This window comes from Pyxicephalus adspersus, chromosome Z, assembly GCF_032062135.1.
Source record: "Pyxicephalus adspersus chromosome Z, UCB_Pads_2.0, whole genome shotgun sequence".
Classification (NCBI taxonomy): Eukaryota; Metazoa; Chordata; class Amphibia; order Anura; family Pyxicephalidae; genus Pyxicephalus; species Pyxicephalus adspersus.
Window position 1 is genome coordinate 31666342 of NC_092871.1, and position 16796 is coordinate 31683137.

Genomic DNA, 16796 nt, shown 5'->3' on the forward strand with positions numbered 1-16796 from the left:
TTTTGCTGACCATTGAGCACATTTACAGATAACTAAAGGTAAAAAACATGTACTATTTTACTCCAAAAGCCAAGGATAAGGCATCTCTGAGCTTTTCTCCCTAAAGCTTGTTAAGTCAAGGGAGTTAGCTTTTTAATATCTAGTAGTAGTTAGTCACATTCTGGACTAAACTTGATATGATAAAGCCATATTGTAGCTTTGCAGCTGCTTCATCAGTTCTACCAGTGTAGGAAACTACCCCAACATATATAATCATAGAGCACAAACACCTTATTCAACCACCATGAAATATGACAATGCAGATGTTGATTTACCAAGACTAGGAGCCATGTACACCACTTTCCACACTTTCAAATAAATTGGCACTGGTGACTAAGACTGGTGATTGAAACAGATGGTAAGAGTGCAGTGTAGAATGCACAAAAGTTCAGCCATTGCTATATCCCACCCATCTCCTTTTCAGCACCAAATGACATTTCAGCTTAATATTGTAGGGTAAGGTTTTATTATTGGACATCCCACTAACTTCACCTTTGATGACTAGTTGCTATGAAATGTGGGTGCTAAAGATTCGGAGGAGACCAACCATTGCATAAAAAGTGTCACTAAAAACAATAAATTTTAGTAGTGGAGCAGTTTTATTTGCAAGAATTCTCCTTGAACTCTGAAGTGAATAGACAGCATTATATAGCACTTTGTATCATAGGTTCACAGGTCCTATTACCTTTCCTGGACTTATAAATACATCTTGCTGCAGCACTTGGGTATGTACACTGACACCATAGGTGCAGTTTATGGAAATACTCATTTGTTTTTTGCAGACCCATATCTTGACAGCTTTTTATATTTCATGGTTTACTTTGCATGGACAGTGTTGCTCAACCAGGGTTGCTAAGGCTTTCCTGAGCCATAAGCAATTTGTGCCTTTCGTGTCAATTTAGGTGACATCAATGATCCTTTTAGCTATCATTTGTCCCACTGACCAGCAATGTAAGAGTCATTCTTGCCTCAGATCACCCTCAGTTCTACAAGTCCTGAAAGTTATCTCATCATTTAGGAAACACTGGTCTGGGGCATTTTAGCCCTGGGTACTGGGGTCTTAAATTAAACATTTGTCAAGTTGTTATTTTTGAGTGTAAATATACAGTAACTGTATTATATCAAAATGTAACGCTGATACTTGAATGAAATTAAACACAATATAAGAAAGGTGAATATTAAATCCATGATCTATTAGCCAAACCATGCTGATTCCTCCAACAAAAATCCTTAGCTCATTGTAATCAAAATATAAAATATAGCTATTCATTATTTTTCCTCCTTGATATAAAAATAGTTACTCTGAATTTCTAGTGATTTCAATTTATTTTTAATGATAAGTGTGAAACGGAAATGATCATGCGATTATAAACTTCAATGACTTATTTCAAGTAATTTGAAGTTTAATTAAGCCAGTCATATATCTGCTGTCGTTTCTGAGGTCAGTCTGATACAAAGTAGCTACGCTCCCAAGGGACACACATGAGCAACTTTTTGTAGACATTTAGTCTGGGTAAATATAATTCTGTTCCTGCACTTTGAGACAACCTTAAAGAGAAATTACAGCTGGAATATATAAGTATTTAGGTAGTCATAAAATATACTATAAACAGGTAATATCCAACCTTTTTTTGCAAAGGTTTTTGTTGTTATTTTTGTGTCCTGTATACTGTAAAGCCACATTTTTCTAAAAAACAATTTTCTTATTTTGCTATTTTTTCCATATTTAGTCTTAACAACATAAAATATCACAATTAAAAATATCTAAAAACTACCAATGTTTAATAACTGATGTTTTACAGTTGTTTATGTTATATTTTTTTTAATCCTTTTTAATATATCCTAAAAAATATTTAAAAATAAAATCATTTATTTATGATCATTATTTATTTCAATAATTTTCTTTGATTATATTGGTGGTGCAACTACAAGTTTAAAGGAATTTTAATAAGGATTTGTTTTAGTCTTTGTCATAGACATTGTTGAGCATAGCAAGAAAGAATGCAAAACATCAAGGGGTGTAGAAATGTGCCTACAAAATCTCCAAAATTCAAAAGTAATTCAAATCTCCAAAAGTCAGAGCAATAGGTCTTTGCTTTGATGTCCACCCCTCCTCTGCACATATTAGTCTTTTTTCCTTCCCCAATCAATTTGTTCAGCTACTAGAAGTAAAGAAAGGAAGCCAAAAGTAGGGGCTCTCTCTGATCCCATGTGCACCGGAGCTGTGCATAGACTACGTTCCTCCATACTACGTACATATGTGGTATTTTCTTTGCACTCAGCAGATAAAAAGAGCAAGGGGCATATTATTATTAATATTACACAGTCTTTATATAGCGCCATCATATTACACAGCGACATACAAAGTCTATTGTCATGTCACTAGCTGTCCCTCAAAGGGGCTCACAATCTAAAGTCACTACCGCAGTCACATATCTTTAATACAGTCTAAGGTCAATTTTGGGGGGAAGCCAATTAACCTAACTGCATGTTTTTGGGATGTGGGCGGAAACTAGAGTTCCCGGAGGCAACACACACAAACACGGGGAGAACATGCAAACTCCATGCAGATAGCGTCCTGGCTGAGATTCGAACCTAGGACCCAGCACTAAAGATGATTATCAACTGCTGGACAGGGGTATTACAGAAAACCTACTCCTTGGTTCTCCACAGGTTTGCTTTAAGTATATTATTATAAATATTATTTTACTCAACCAGGACAACCTTAGATCTGGGATTTATTAACTGGAATAATGGGAACACGGATATTTCTAAATAAAGAATATTTTTTAATGTGAAGCACATTGCATGAAATTTATACTTTATTTGTAAGAAATAAACCTGATTTTCCTCTCGGTATTAGCAGCATTTATATTCTTGAAGTGTTAAGCAGCACCTGAAATCATAAACCTGAGTGAGTATGGCCATGCATGGAAAATGTGTACAGAAAACACCAAAGGCTAATAAGCTGTATTTCTGTGTTCCATAGACTCAAGGATAAATGATTCTCACAAAAGACATTACGTAGCTTATACAGCAACATTTATATCAAGGTGCCCAGAGAATTTATGAATAGTTCTATTAGCCCATGCCAGAAACTGCAAAGTATATATTAAAATTAAAGAAGATGTAATCCCTAAATGACATTTAGTTGGCTAAAGCACCAAGCATTACAATTACCTGCTTGTTTTATTAAAATACTTGATTTTTTACCTTGTTTTCCCTTTTGTTGTTGATTACTTACAAACTCTTTCCATCTACTTTCTGTCTTTATGCATGAATGCAATACCTGTATTGCATATCTCAGGTTAAGTTTCCTGATAATGGCATAATAGAAATTCTATACACTGGATGAGCAATGCAGTCTCCATCGGGTGCCTGTGTCACAGGAGAATAATAAGGTGGGGCAATAAAAAGAGCATTTCACCCTATAACAGGAAGTGGCATTTTAATCAAAACTGCAGCTTTTAATTTATTGAAAATTACTTTTGAAATTGAATTTTCATGTTTAAACTTATATGAGATTTTAGAGGATAGGTTTATGTATATGTTAATCTTTACTTATTAAGCATAAAGGAGTTTATTGGAAAGCTTTTATCACACTTATTTAAATCTTCACCTTTTTTCTGCAAAATTTTCATCTGCTAATTGTATTTAAATGTGCAACATATAAGACCAATGATATTATAAAAGACCTATATATATAGTCCACTACAGCAAACTGTTTCAATGTATCTACCATCATTATTAGGGTTTTGTTGCCCCAAGAAATTCAGAAAATTTGCAGCAAATGTGGCAAATGTTTTTAAAAACATTTCCACTGCACTTTTTATTCATTATTTGAATATTATCCTTAGTAGGGGTGAGGTTCATGTAAACTGCTTTGCAATCTGGATTGCATTCACCTACAGAATTGAGGAACAGCACCTAATGCAGTGCATAGCATTTGCCCCTTGAGTTTCAAGAACCAATAATTTGCAAGCAATAGACCATTTAACCTCCTTTTTCTAAAATTCAGCCATGTTGTCAATGTGTTGGAGAGCTGTTCTGTGTAAGAAGTAATTTGCCTTACTTATAGCTCTACAACCAGAATTGAATAACAAGATTCATACTTCATAGACTTCAGTGGGGTTTGCAGTAAAGTTTAGCTGCAGAATTTTAACAAACTTTTAACAAGATTCTCTAAGTAGTGTCCAAAATGTAGATTTGCTCATTTCTAACAAATTTTTCTCATTATTGGTATTAATAACAATTATTATTCTGCATGCAAAAGAGTTAGACGACCAACAAAGAATTTTAGTGCATCTGAGTTGATATTAAATATAGGTGGCATCACTACATTTAGTGTGTCTCGAAAACTTTAATGGAACTGGTAACTTTTCTACCAGAAACTTCCTGTATAATAGCATGAGAAAAAAGACAACCATATAATAACCACTGATGAAAATGTAATGTAACAATGGTATAAATTAATAAGGTAGTTGATAAAGTTATTGTTGGAGGTGGTCAGTATCCCAGAACCAAAATATGACCTCATTCTGCAATGTTTCTGCAGGTGATCCTTTACATTTTTCTGATATTCCAATTTTTAATATTTTATTAATATTTTTAAAACATAAAAAATGTGTCTTTTTTTAAATGCATATCAACAAAGTTTCACTGCACTTCTTTAATGTGCTGCAATGCAAAAAGATCTCAAGGAGAGGCAAGGGTCCCTGTCATTTTTGTAAGTCACAGTGATTTTGCTGTAATTAAATATTATTATCAAAGTGGACCTTTCACTGACAGATTTTGTAAACTGCCATTTAAAAATAAAAACAGCTAGCCTGATTGGTGATTCTTTGTTTTTATCCCCCTCTAAATCACTGACTCACTGAATGAGTACACAGCTTGGGTGTTTAACTAATGGCTAAAACCACTGAAGTCAAAAGATCAGCCCCACATCCAGGCAATAAATATTCTTTAGAATAGGTTCAGCAATGGGAGTTTAATAAGTGACAGGTTCACTTTAATGTTGATTCTAAAGGAAAGATTGAGCAAAAAAACTAAATATAGTAGTACAATTAGCAGTTTCAGGGAATATGTTGGTTTACAGTAGGCTATTTTGCCTAAAAATAGTTTTTTTTCTCTTCATTATTTATATTATGTGCAGAACTAATTTTCTGCCACAGCTGGGCTCGTCTTTTAAGGAAATTTTCCTTATTGTGGGTTTGAGTTTTCTTTTGAACTCAGTGATTTTTAGTATGAATCAGGAAACCACTGATCTTTTTACATATCATGGCCATTTATATGGCCATTTAGTAAGAAATTATAAGAAACCACCTTTAAATAATTATAGTCTTATTATTGTTATATACACTGTATAGTTATACAATACTATGATTTTGAGAATTATGGTTTCGTCAAAATGAACACATTTTCTATAGTAAGCCCTGAAATCTTCTGCAGGTTGAGAATAATGATTCTATGTTTCCAGACACTAGTGTCTTAAAGAGTCTCTTTCACCAGTGAAGGCAAAAACTTTGCCACTGTAAGTGCAAAGGACGCTTTTGAAATTTTAGAACACATATTGCAGTGCCTAGAACCCTATATACCCACAGAAAGGTGAGCCCTAGTCCTCCCAAAATACATTGGCTATGTATTATGTTATAAACCAATGTATGGATAATTGATTTCAAGATGGCTGGAGTTTTCAGGACCTTATATTTCACCTTAGACCAAATTAAAATTCAAGAGGTTTTGAATGGGGAGACTTGTCCCCATTTAACCTCTAGTGCCGGGGATCGCACACTGTTCTCAATGAATGCATCCGCGGCCGCATTCATTGAGATCTCCGGCACTAGAGGCTAAATGGGGACATGGCTCCCCATTCATTCACCTCTAGTGCTCTGTGATTGGCTGGGGAAAGGCTTTGAGCTGTCATCAGGGTTTACCTTTCCTCAGCCAATCACAGAGCACTAGAGGAGATGAGTGGGGAAACTTGTCCCCATTTAACTTCTAGTGCCCGAGGATAGCACACTGACAGGTGTGGGAATCATCCTGTCATTGTGGGATAACCTGTAAAAAATGAAAAGTTAGTTACACAAATCACACACATTCAATAAATTACTTTAACATTAAAGCCTCTTTTTTAACACATTTTTTACACACAAGTGTACACTCCAGCCTTTGAGAGTCTTCAATCAGGCCTATTTAATTGAGTTTTCCACTGACTTCATATACAGTGATAAATATACCCAGTTTTTTGTAAAGCAGTTTAAGGGTGTAGCCAATCCCTCTCTGCAGGGTATTTAGGACTTGACGCTACTACAATGTCGTTAATGCTGATAATAGAACCATATTTCTTTTAGTTTTAGGTATATCAAGAAATGCTAAAAAGACTAAACCTTTAATAACCTGAACTAAGAAACTCTTAGAATGTCAGGCATGTCAGGCTCACAAACCGTGACCCTATTACCATGTCTGTAGACTGTTCCCAGAAATCATAAAGGCCTACAACAGAGGAGCTCCTATTACGAGGCAAGTATGATACAAATCCCAACACTGCTGCTGGAAAGAAGGCATTATGAAGCTGCCAGGCACACCGCGGGAAATGCCAAAGATGTTAGTTATGTATAAAGACACAATGAAAAGAGGGATACAGAAGGTAGAGCAAACACACTGAAAATTCACTGCTCATATGGGAACAACATTACCATGGACGCTTATCTGTAGGATTAAACTTTTGCAATAACATTTATTCTGGAGCATCTTATGGAAACGTCTTACAATAGCTATTGTGAGGAAACTTAATCAAAGGTTTACCCAGCAAAAAAAAGGAGAGAAAGTACATTTTGGAGGTCGTTGTGCTTAGCTCTATACGATGTTAGTCTTTTGCAGTTCTGACATCTTCTCAGGGAACACACATACAAACTTGATAGATAATAAAATAAAAAGAAATTGAATTAAAAAAATAGTTCATGTTCTAATTCTAATTTAACTACTTGTAAGCTGCAAGCTAATTTAACATCCAGCATTAAACCCAAATCTCTATACAAATACAATAAACTGGTTAAAGTAAATAAAAATAAAATTACAAGCAGAAAGGCTCTTTATTGCAGATGAGATATATTATGTTTTCCTGCAATAAAACAACCGTACCTGTCTGTTCAAAGTACACTATGCAGCATTTTGTGAAGTTTTATTTTATTCAGTTTAATAAATATTAAGACTGGTGGCAAACACTGATTACTAGTGTTTTCATATAATTTAGATAACAGAAAAAAACAGAGGAATAACATCAACAGGGATACTTATAGTGTAGCTCCTTACAATCTGTCACTCCAAAAGGTATCACCCAGAGTTCTCCTTCATATTTAAGAGTTAACTACCGACAAACGACAATTATGCCTGGCAAGGCAGATGTATTTACATGCATTCATGAGGTTCTCAGTGTTAAATATCGTATTTGTTGTATGACAGGGAGCAACATAGTTCATCGTGTTCCAGCACATTCTGTGGATGGCTATGAAATTCAAAATCCCAGCAGCTGGTCTTGTATTTGCCTATTAAGTATTTCATGTCTGTGTGAGGGATACAAACCACTACAATGAACAACTTACATCTTCTCACATGAGTCAGAAAATACTACAAATGTTTCTTTATCCAGCTACTGAAAAAACTTGGTTTATTAAAGTATCTAAGCATATAAGTATGTAATATACACTTGTGCATAAGAATACAACAATCAGGCTCAGACACTTTTCCTTGTCGAGGGGTATTTATTCAAGAAACTGGGAAAGGAGGCTAGGGTACTCAAAAAAATAAAAAATTAGAACAGGGTAGAGAGAGACCCTCTGTTGTTTCAAAAATCTAGTCAAAGGAATCTTCTTTTTCAACCAGTTATAGGTCTTATAGCAGTGGTCATCCAACCAAGTGACCCTATGGGAAGCAGTCACCTACCGGCACATACATGAGACAAGCAAGTCTTTGATCTTTAAGAATCACATCTTCTATCTTTTCCTGAAGTAGAGATCCCTTCAAGAATGTCACGGAGAAAGCTTTCATCTGACATTATTCAGAAGAAAACTTCTGGGAACTCCCAAATGAGCTATGATGATACTGGTCAATAGACATCATGTAAATCCTCCTCTTTAAATGAGCAGGGAGTCTTTTGACAATGTAATATAGAATAGTGGTCATCAACGTTTTAGGACGTACAGACCACTAAACTTACGGGCGGAGCCGTGTGTCACTTCACTCAAAGGGGAAGAAACTTCCCCCGTAGGGACATCATGATGCCAGAACCTGAGCCTGCGATGTGAGAGTGGGCAGGTTGTGTTCAGAGACACAACCCACCCACCGCCCTAAACCTGTGATCTGTACGGGGGATATGGTCCACAGCTCTTGCCAGTGTGCCCCCCCAGCAGGGTCCTTCTCCTGATCCCACTGGAGGGCGCACCCACCAGAACCACGGACCACCAAAATTTTCTCACAGACCACCAGTCAGTGACCACTCATAAAGAATCCAGCTCTAATTTCCCACCAGACACTCTTCAGCAGAAGACTCAAAAGGTCTCCTCTTCTCAGATGGTCCCTTTCTTTGCTCATCAGGAGATCTTGAAGAATATCTTGCACATAGACCCCATCCCTCAAGACAGGCATGTCCAACATCCAGACTGGGGTCCAATTGCGGCCTGTTTTCGGATTTCCACCCGCCCGCTGCCTCTGTCATAAAATTAATAATATGCAGCCCGCCAGAACTGTTGCCCTCATTATAAAATACACGTGTACAAAAAAGCTATTTTATATTTCATTAGAGTTGATCAATCACCTTGCAATTATCGGCCGGCTACTCGGCGGGCATAATCGACAGAACAGGGGTCCCCATGTGCGCACAGGGAATCCCCTACGTCATTATAGTGGGCATGTGCAGTGTGAGGCCCCCGCAAACCACGCCCACACTAACCTTGGTTAGTGGTCGGCCCCTACACTTTTTCAACTCACCAAATCAGGCCCTCTTTGCAAAAAGTTTGGATACCCCTGTCTTAGGAGGATAAGGACAGAATAAAGTTCAGCACCAAATACTAAAATGTGAAGCACATTCTAGGCTAATATTTGCATGTGAAACACAAACTAAAGGGAACATGTGTGTACTTTAAACATGCTATGTGTCTGGGAATTACTAGATGTGTTTAGGTGAACACAAGTGTGTTTCAGTAAATGGGCTTCTTATCTTAGTAATTACGGTACATTTTCTATGCACACTTCCACTCTAGATCTCACTTCATCATACCACTAGACCAGGCTAAATCTAGCTCTCTAAATATTTCCTTGTCTACCTATCCCATATGCAATGGGGCTGATTTACCAAAAGAGTAGGGAATATTTAATTTTTAAGCGAAATACGGAAAAAACTATTTTCACTTCTAATACCCAATCAATGTAAGATAATTATAAAAACAAACAAACAAAAACAGGCTTTTTGCAGATGATTGAATGTAATTTGATGTAATGTCAGCTTACTTACTAAGCTAAAAGAAAAATTTCTTTTGCTAAGTAACATTTTCTATTCCACAAGTAAATCATCATTTGTAGCTGGGACTATCATATGAGTGTACTGCGACAATATTTCTGAGTGATTCTGCCACGGAACACAGCAGAGCTGTACAGATGTATAAGCAGACCTCAGTATTATGGTAAATGATATTGATGCTGACAGATACCTATATTGCATCAGTTTTACAATCAAAATACCCTAAAATACCAGAGTGGCCAGCTTTATAATATAAAGTCTGGTGCTGACAAAGAAAAACGAACAGATCAGTTTATATACTGTTAGAAAATAATTAGCAGACAAGGAAAAAATAACTTGTAAAAGTCTGCCAAGACAATGACAGCTCTGACTGAGTCTGTTAAGTGAGTCTTCATTAGTTCTGGTTATTGCCTTTTTGCCAAGTAATTGATCTGTCACTTTAGTGCTGTGTTTTGTATTTGGCGGTATGTACATTTGTCCACATAGATATCTAGCTGCTGATTGGATAAATCAATTTGGGGAAAATGTAACATAAAATTGCTGTTTAAGATGTTATTGATTGTATCGTGTCATTAATTATGATTTATTTTATATTATCAGAGCATTTTTTAGGAAAAATTAATGTAAACTTTAATATATTTGATGGGTGATGAGGTAGAGTAAACCTAAATAGTAAGGTGCCACATCTCTATACCAGACCCAGCAGCATGGGGGCACTGCAGGGAAAATGCATTTGTAATTCCCATACCTAGGGTGCTGCAGGGTAGATGTTGTGTGGTTGTATTGAGAAACAAACATGATATTTTTGTTGTACTGGAATTTCCTTCCTTTCCTTTAAAATAACCATGTCTATAGTAAGGATAGGAGGGAGATCAGGAGAGTTAAACTGTGCAGTGGAAAATATAAAATATAGTAAATATTATAGATCAATCACAATCATATCTGTTTATAGATAAATTTGAAGTGAAGGTAAAAATCATTCAAATGTTCAAATATATATATATATATATATATATATATAAAATACATGTATATTTAAAGCAGGGGTATAAAACGTTCAAGAAGGAATGTCTATTTATCTCAATCTGTATCTCTGCAAGACCATCAGGCCAAAATTAGATCCTATATCATTTCTTTAATTTCTTTCTAAAATAGTTTTTGCCTAAGTCTGGATTAAATGTTTCTTTTTGCAACAACAAAATTTACAGACAATGGGCCTGATTTATTAAAGCTCTCCAAAGCTGGAGAGAATACACAATATCAGCAAACCTGGAATGGATTTCTTTAAAGTAATTTGCTAGCAAATGTTTTGAATCAGCTTCACTGATGAAAGTGTATCCTCTCCAGCCTTGGAGAGTTTTAATAAATCAGGCCCAAAATATTGACCTCTACACATTTCCTCCTGAAGAAGTAGACTATGTATCTGGGAAATGCGTTGCGGTGTTCTAAATGGTCAATGAAAATGGTCAAAAATGTTGAGCACTGTGAAAAAACTTATTGTATAACTTATATTTAAACTATAGTAGTATAACTTTATACTATAAGGGTATTCAAGTATCAGTAGACTACTTTCGGAGGCAGTTAATGTAAGTTAAGGATGCAATTATATATTTTATATTTGGAGTAAACAGAGTAACATATGAAAGTGCAAACAATTTATTGGTATTTTAATATATCTTATTACATATTATTACATATTATTTATTACATATTTTGATGGCTGAAAACAGTATTATATGTGTGTCTTGTTAATATGATGTGGCATTATTTGTTAAAAAATATACTTTGGTTAATAAAATTCTCTTTTAAGTCCCATTTGCTATATATTTTCACTATCTGCTTGTTGATTCTGTCCTAGTCCGTAACCAGAAAGTGATTTGCTCTTTTTCCTGTACCTATGTAATTACTATACTGTTAATTATTTTCTTTGACTAAACGTTTTCTTTGACTAAACTTGAATACTGCATTACCAGACGGAGAAAGGAGTAACTTTCAGGATCACTGTGAATGTGTGGGATATAGGTGGGCTTACTGCTAAGGTTAGTAAACTTTGTCCTCCAGCCACGGGAACAGAATTAAAGACTTGGTAAATGCTACTTTAGGTGAGTACAGGGAACAAAGCAGCAATAAAGATTAATATAGTACAGTTTTGCCTGAAATAAGATTCCTTGTTTCTCCTAAAAGCCTGTAGCAACTATATCAGAAGGTCATTACCGAGGCCTCCCTTGTTGGGTCACCACAAAATGCATTACAGGGTTGATTTGGCATTTGTGATGTGTGGCAGATTTAAACTTTCCAATGTCCTAGACTTGTTTGTATGGAGAAGGTAACTTTTCAGTATGGTTGTAATTGATGTCCCTGACAGCTTGTTTTTCCCCCCTGAAACCATTCTGTAAAAGGGTTGACACAGAGGAAAAACACATCTACTGAATGTCGCAAACATAAGGGCTCTTGAACCTCATAAAATGAGAGAAAGATGGATGTGTATTGTCTCAAAGTGATGGCAGGTGTAAAGCTGATATACTACTGTGCTCAGTCTTGGAGTTGAATCACCAAGGTCTATTGCTGCAGGCAGCCTGAGTGAAAGTGACGATTATATGACCTGACTGGGAGACACAGGACTGTCACTCACCAAGCACGAGAGCTGAGAAGTGGAGAAAGAGGTTGTCATTACTGCTCACCAGGCTGCATAGTTAATACACTTATAGAGGCTTTAGTGCCATGTTTCAAAACCTGTACTTGACAGACGTTTCCATTTCATGATAGCTGAAAAAGATACGCTAGACATCCTGCTTTCATTTAAAAATGTATAGGAAAACCGTAGATTATGTAGAAATACACATTATTAGTTTGTGTGCAGTATTTTTCAATTTCATTTGTTAACAACTATATCATATCTTTTTACAACGTGTAGCCTGCTTTACTTTATCTACACTACGATATCTAATGTATATATATTTCATGTCAATGAATGTCACATAGGTGTATTCGACCATAAGGTATAAGCCATTCAGTGGTAAATGACAAAGATCTATAGGAGATGTTGGCATTTCGATTGATTATTGATTTAAAAATTGATTGAATATTGTTAAGAATTGCCTATTATTTTGTTGATCGAGTGTACGTGGGAGATGTAGACATAATAACAGAGAACAGGTTCTAGATATTTATCTCTACACTGGGTAGTAGACACAAACATGTAATGCCAAATTCAGAAGGTATTTGACATTATGTACAATTTCCCCTGGAATGGGAATTAAAGGGCCTAGATAGGGTAACATAATTGTGTCACTGCAGATTTGCGGCATTTTGTTTAGGATTCTGGCCTGGAATTTCCTAAAAGGAATGGATGGGCCAGGCACTCCATCCCAGTTCCAGGCCAAAAATTGAGGATAGCTTGGAAGTAAAAAAAAGGAAAAGGTCTTTGATTCGAAGGAAATTAGAGTCTGAGTTGGACAGGCTGTGGGCTGGGAGAGCCTAGGAGGTCTCCCAAAGTCTGCAGGACCACTAACTATGAAGAAAGTCAGAGGGAGAGAACCAGGAGGCTAAATTTGTGTTTTCCTGTCATGTGGTGATGACTTTAATTCCCTGCAAGGGAAAATCATGGAGATTGCTTTCTGTTGATGGTTTTTGCGAAAAAACATGGACAAATTTAAGTTGATCTGTTAAATAATAGGTTCCATCAAATTATATTCTTCATTTCAAATAATCAAGATAAGTGGATAGGAGAGAAAGAAAGAGGTTTGAGGCTCCAAATATTGGTGCAAAAATATTGAATTTTGTATTTTTCTATTCACAATTGGTACATATATACAATATTGGTTTTACACTATATATCCTGTGCTCTGTTACAGTCACGGGGTTTGGATATTTCTCCTAGACATAAACGTTTCTGTATCAACAATAGTTAGTTGCATATAACAAGACCTGTTAAGGTCACGTAATTTCCGACGTGTTTCGCCAACTTGGCTTCTTCAGTGGTGTTAGTTATCACAAATATTTAAATAAACAAGCATACCTAACAAGAAAAGTAGATAAGGAAATAGGTTCTATACAACGGTTTTAATATAAGTACATGTAATACCAAGATGTATGTGTGCAAAGTAGATATTCTTTAGTAGTAAGGTAGTAAGTGAACATATTCTAATGGTACATATGAAGACAGGAACAAAGTATATGAACCATTTCCTAGTTTCATAAAATACATGAAATACATAAATTATGGTTAGTTTTATGATCACACTGGTTTATATTTATATAGTATTACTGTAGCTAGGTATAAAGTGTGTATAACATAAATATATATATATATATATATATATATATATATATGTGTGTGTTTTGTATTAAGTTAACACTTACTATACTGTAGAGGAGTTGATGTGGAAATTAATCCAGTAGATATGGAAATGGTATGAAGATAAATCCGCTAAGCTAAGTGTGGAAGTAAATCCAGGCGAATGTAAAGAGGGCTGTTGTCCCCAGAGGTTCGGCTCTGTATACCCTGTAGGGTAAGTAATAATAGGTTAATAATAACTTGGGAGGGGTAGGAACATGGAAGTTAGGAAAATAATATAGTATACACTTACTATTTGTAGGATATGGGCAGAGTATAAGAATATTATACTGAGGGTCACTCAGTTCTATGAACCAAATTCCAACTATAAAGTAAGTTTGTAGATAAAATAAGTCGTAGCATACCGGTAAATTAATGAAGGGCGAATATGGTATAAACTCCAATTGCATAGATAAGTCCTACCTAAACTTGCCAAGGTAAACACATCTTGTTCTCATAACTATATTAATATTGATTCTAGATCATGAAAAAAGTACCTACAGGTAGAGTGGTACCATCAGAATACATTGACGGTCATAGGTGAAATTATGTAATGGTAAATACTGGGAAGGTTTAGTTACCTTAGTAGTTATCCTTGGGTAGAGAGGATATGTGTAGGAATACCTAAAGGTAGAGATCAAAAAGAGGGATGTGAATCCTGCTGAAAGTAAAGGCATAGCTGATGGTGCAAACAAATAAAACGGGGAGATGTTTGATTTACCTTGGGTGGAGGAAGGAATGGAGTACGTAGTCCTATAGAGATACCAGTGTAAAGGGAGAGGGAGAAGTGTGTGTGTTGGGGCTGGGTTGTACGGAGTTCGGATAGCGTGCAGACTCCGTACACAGCAGGGACATGGAGGTGTCCAGATGCTGTTCGGGCTCCGTACGGAGCAGGAGCAGGGGTAGAGGAGTGGGCGTGGCCTGTGCAGATCCCGCAGAAACCAGGCCCCTCCAAGCACATAGGGGAAAGGGAGAGCCAGATGAGGGGATAACAAGCAGGTCCAGGGGAGTGTAAAAGCAACACACCCCAGACTGCCTAAGCGCCCAAAAAGATGGGCACTTAGTCCCTCATATGCTGTGATGGTGTGAAGGTGCTTGTTGTACTGTGCTAATAAATGTGTTAAGGTTAGCCTGGGTGATGAGTGTCATAGAGAGAGTATGTGGGATTGTGTATGGTGTGTCTATAGGTCATACGCCAGGAGAAATTTGTGCAACATAGGTATACATATAACATAAATTACATATAAACATTGCAATGTTTTGAATACAAAATATAGAATTCAGAGATGTGTATCAAAAACAAATATAGTCACATTATATAACATGTTTTTCATGTATTGAGTCCAAAATACAGGATACAGAGATGTGTCCATATTTCTACAATGTATCAAAAACAAATATATTCACGATATATAACGGCTTTCATGTCACTTTATTCCCTTTATTTTCATATCACTTCATTCCCAAAATAGTAAGAACATATATCTGTCTACGTTTTGGGCGACCAATGAGCCATTTAAGGTTTGAAAAAAGTGCATTGAATTAAGTAGAGGTAACAATGAACGGTTACAGAGTATATAACTAGTCTAAGTACAGTCTTGTATACATATTCATAATAATATTTTTACATTCTTAGTAGTAAATATTATTATTGTCATTATCTACATGAAGTATAACATTTATAATAACCGAGCATTCATGTAAAATATAGAAAAGAAATGAAGAAGAAGGTGTTTTGGGTGTTTTAGGCTGATAGAAAAGGAAAGACTTGTAGCTAATAAAATCATTGAGACCTGGTTTGGTGGTAGCTTGGAGGTTTATGATCCATCTAGTTACCCTTTGGAGAAGCTTTTGTCCAAATCTCCCCCTCTTTCATTTCCGTAAATGTGTTCCAGGCCGAAAAAGTACAAGACCTTGCTGTCATATTGGTGTTGGGTACCAACATAGTAACAAACCGGGGTAGTAATTTTCCCTATCTGGATTGAATGGATATGCTTGTATATAATTTTTTTGAAAGGGCGTTTGGTCTTACCAATATAAAATGCCCCACACTTGCATAAGATAATGTAGATTACTCCCACTGTATTGCAATTAATGTGATGATGTGGTCTATGAATTATGCCATTCATTAGTGTCATTGTTACATCTTCTTTGATCCATTGACATTGTGTGCAGTGTCCACATTTGAATGTCCCAGATGTTTGTTTGGAAGTGGAGCTGCAATTGCTTTCTGGTTGAAAATCCCTCCTTACCAGGTGGTCTTTCAATGATAGTGGTTTTCTGTAAGTTATTTCAGGTTTAGGTCCTATGTGTTTGCTAATTTGGGGATCCGATGTTAGTATATGCCACTTTTTGGTTAACATTTTATACATGAAGTCATAGTTTTCATTATATGTTGTTATCAGTTGAGTTTTAGGAGGACTTTGCAAAGGACATTTTGTCTTGTTACCTAATAGATCCTTATGTTATAAGCTCAAAGCTTTTTGATATGATTTTTATAGGAGAGTTTTTGAATATCCTCTTAAGAGTCAGTCTATCTTGTAGGAGATTTGCTTCCATTTTAAAATCTGTTTCTGTAGTACAATTTCTTCTGATCCTTAAGTATTGGCTAAGGGGTATACTTCCTATCAGGATGTTCGTGTGGGCACTACTTGCTTTTAAAACAGTGTTTCCTGCTGTTTTTTTACGGAAAAATTATGTTGTTACTTTTAAATCTACATCAATTCTAATAAATAAGTCAAGAAATGCAATTCGTGTCTTATTGGATTCCATGGTGAATTTGAGATTGATTTGGTTTGCTTGTATGTGCCTGAAAAATTCTAAGAGCAGTGATGATGACCCTGACCAGAATATCAGAACATCGCAAATGTACCTTTTCAAAATTGAAAGTAAAGGAGTTTCTGTTCA

The 16796-nt window shown here is 35.8% G+C and overlaps 1 long non-coding RNA gene across 1 annotated transcript in view; it reads right to left on the reverse strand.

The window, feature by feature from the left end:
* Nucleotides 1-14742, reverse strand: part of LOC140344455 (uncharacterized) — a 30844-nt gene extending 16102 nt beyond the window's left edge. Inside the window, exons 1-3 of the long non-coding RNA XR_011923566.1 lie at nucleotides 14611-14742; nucleotides 14471-14513; nucleotides 13916-14057 (exon numbers count right to left, since the gene is read on the reverse strand). This is a non-coding gene — a long non-coding RNA (uncharacterized lncRNA). The remainder of the gene's footprint in view (nucleotides 1-13915; nucleotides 14058-14470; nucleotides 14514-14610) is intronic.
* Nucleotides 14743-16796: the final 2054 nt, after the last annotated feature.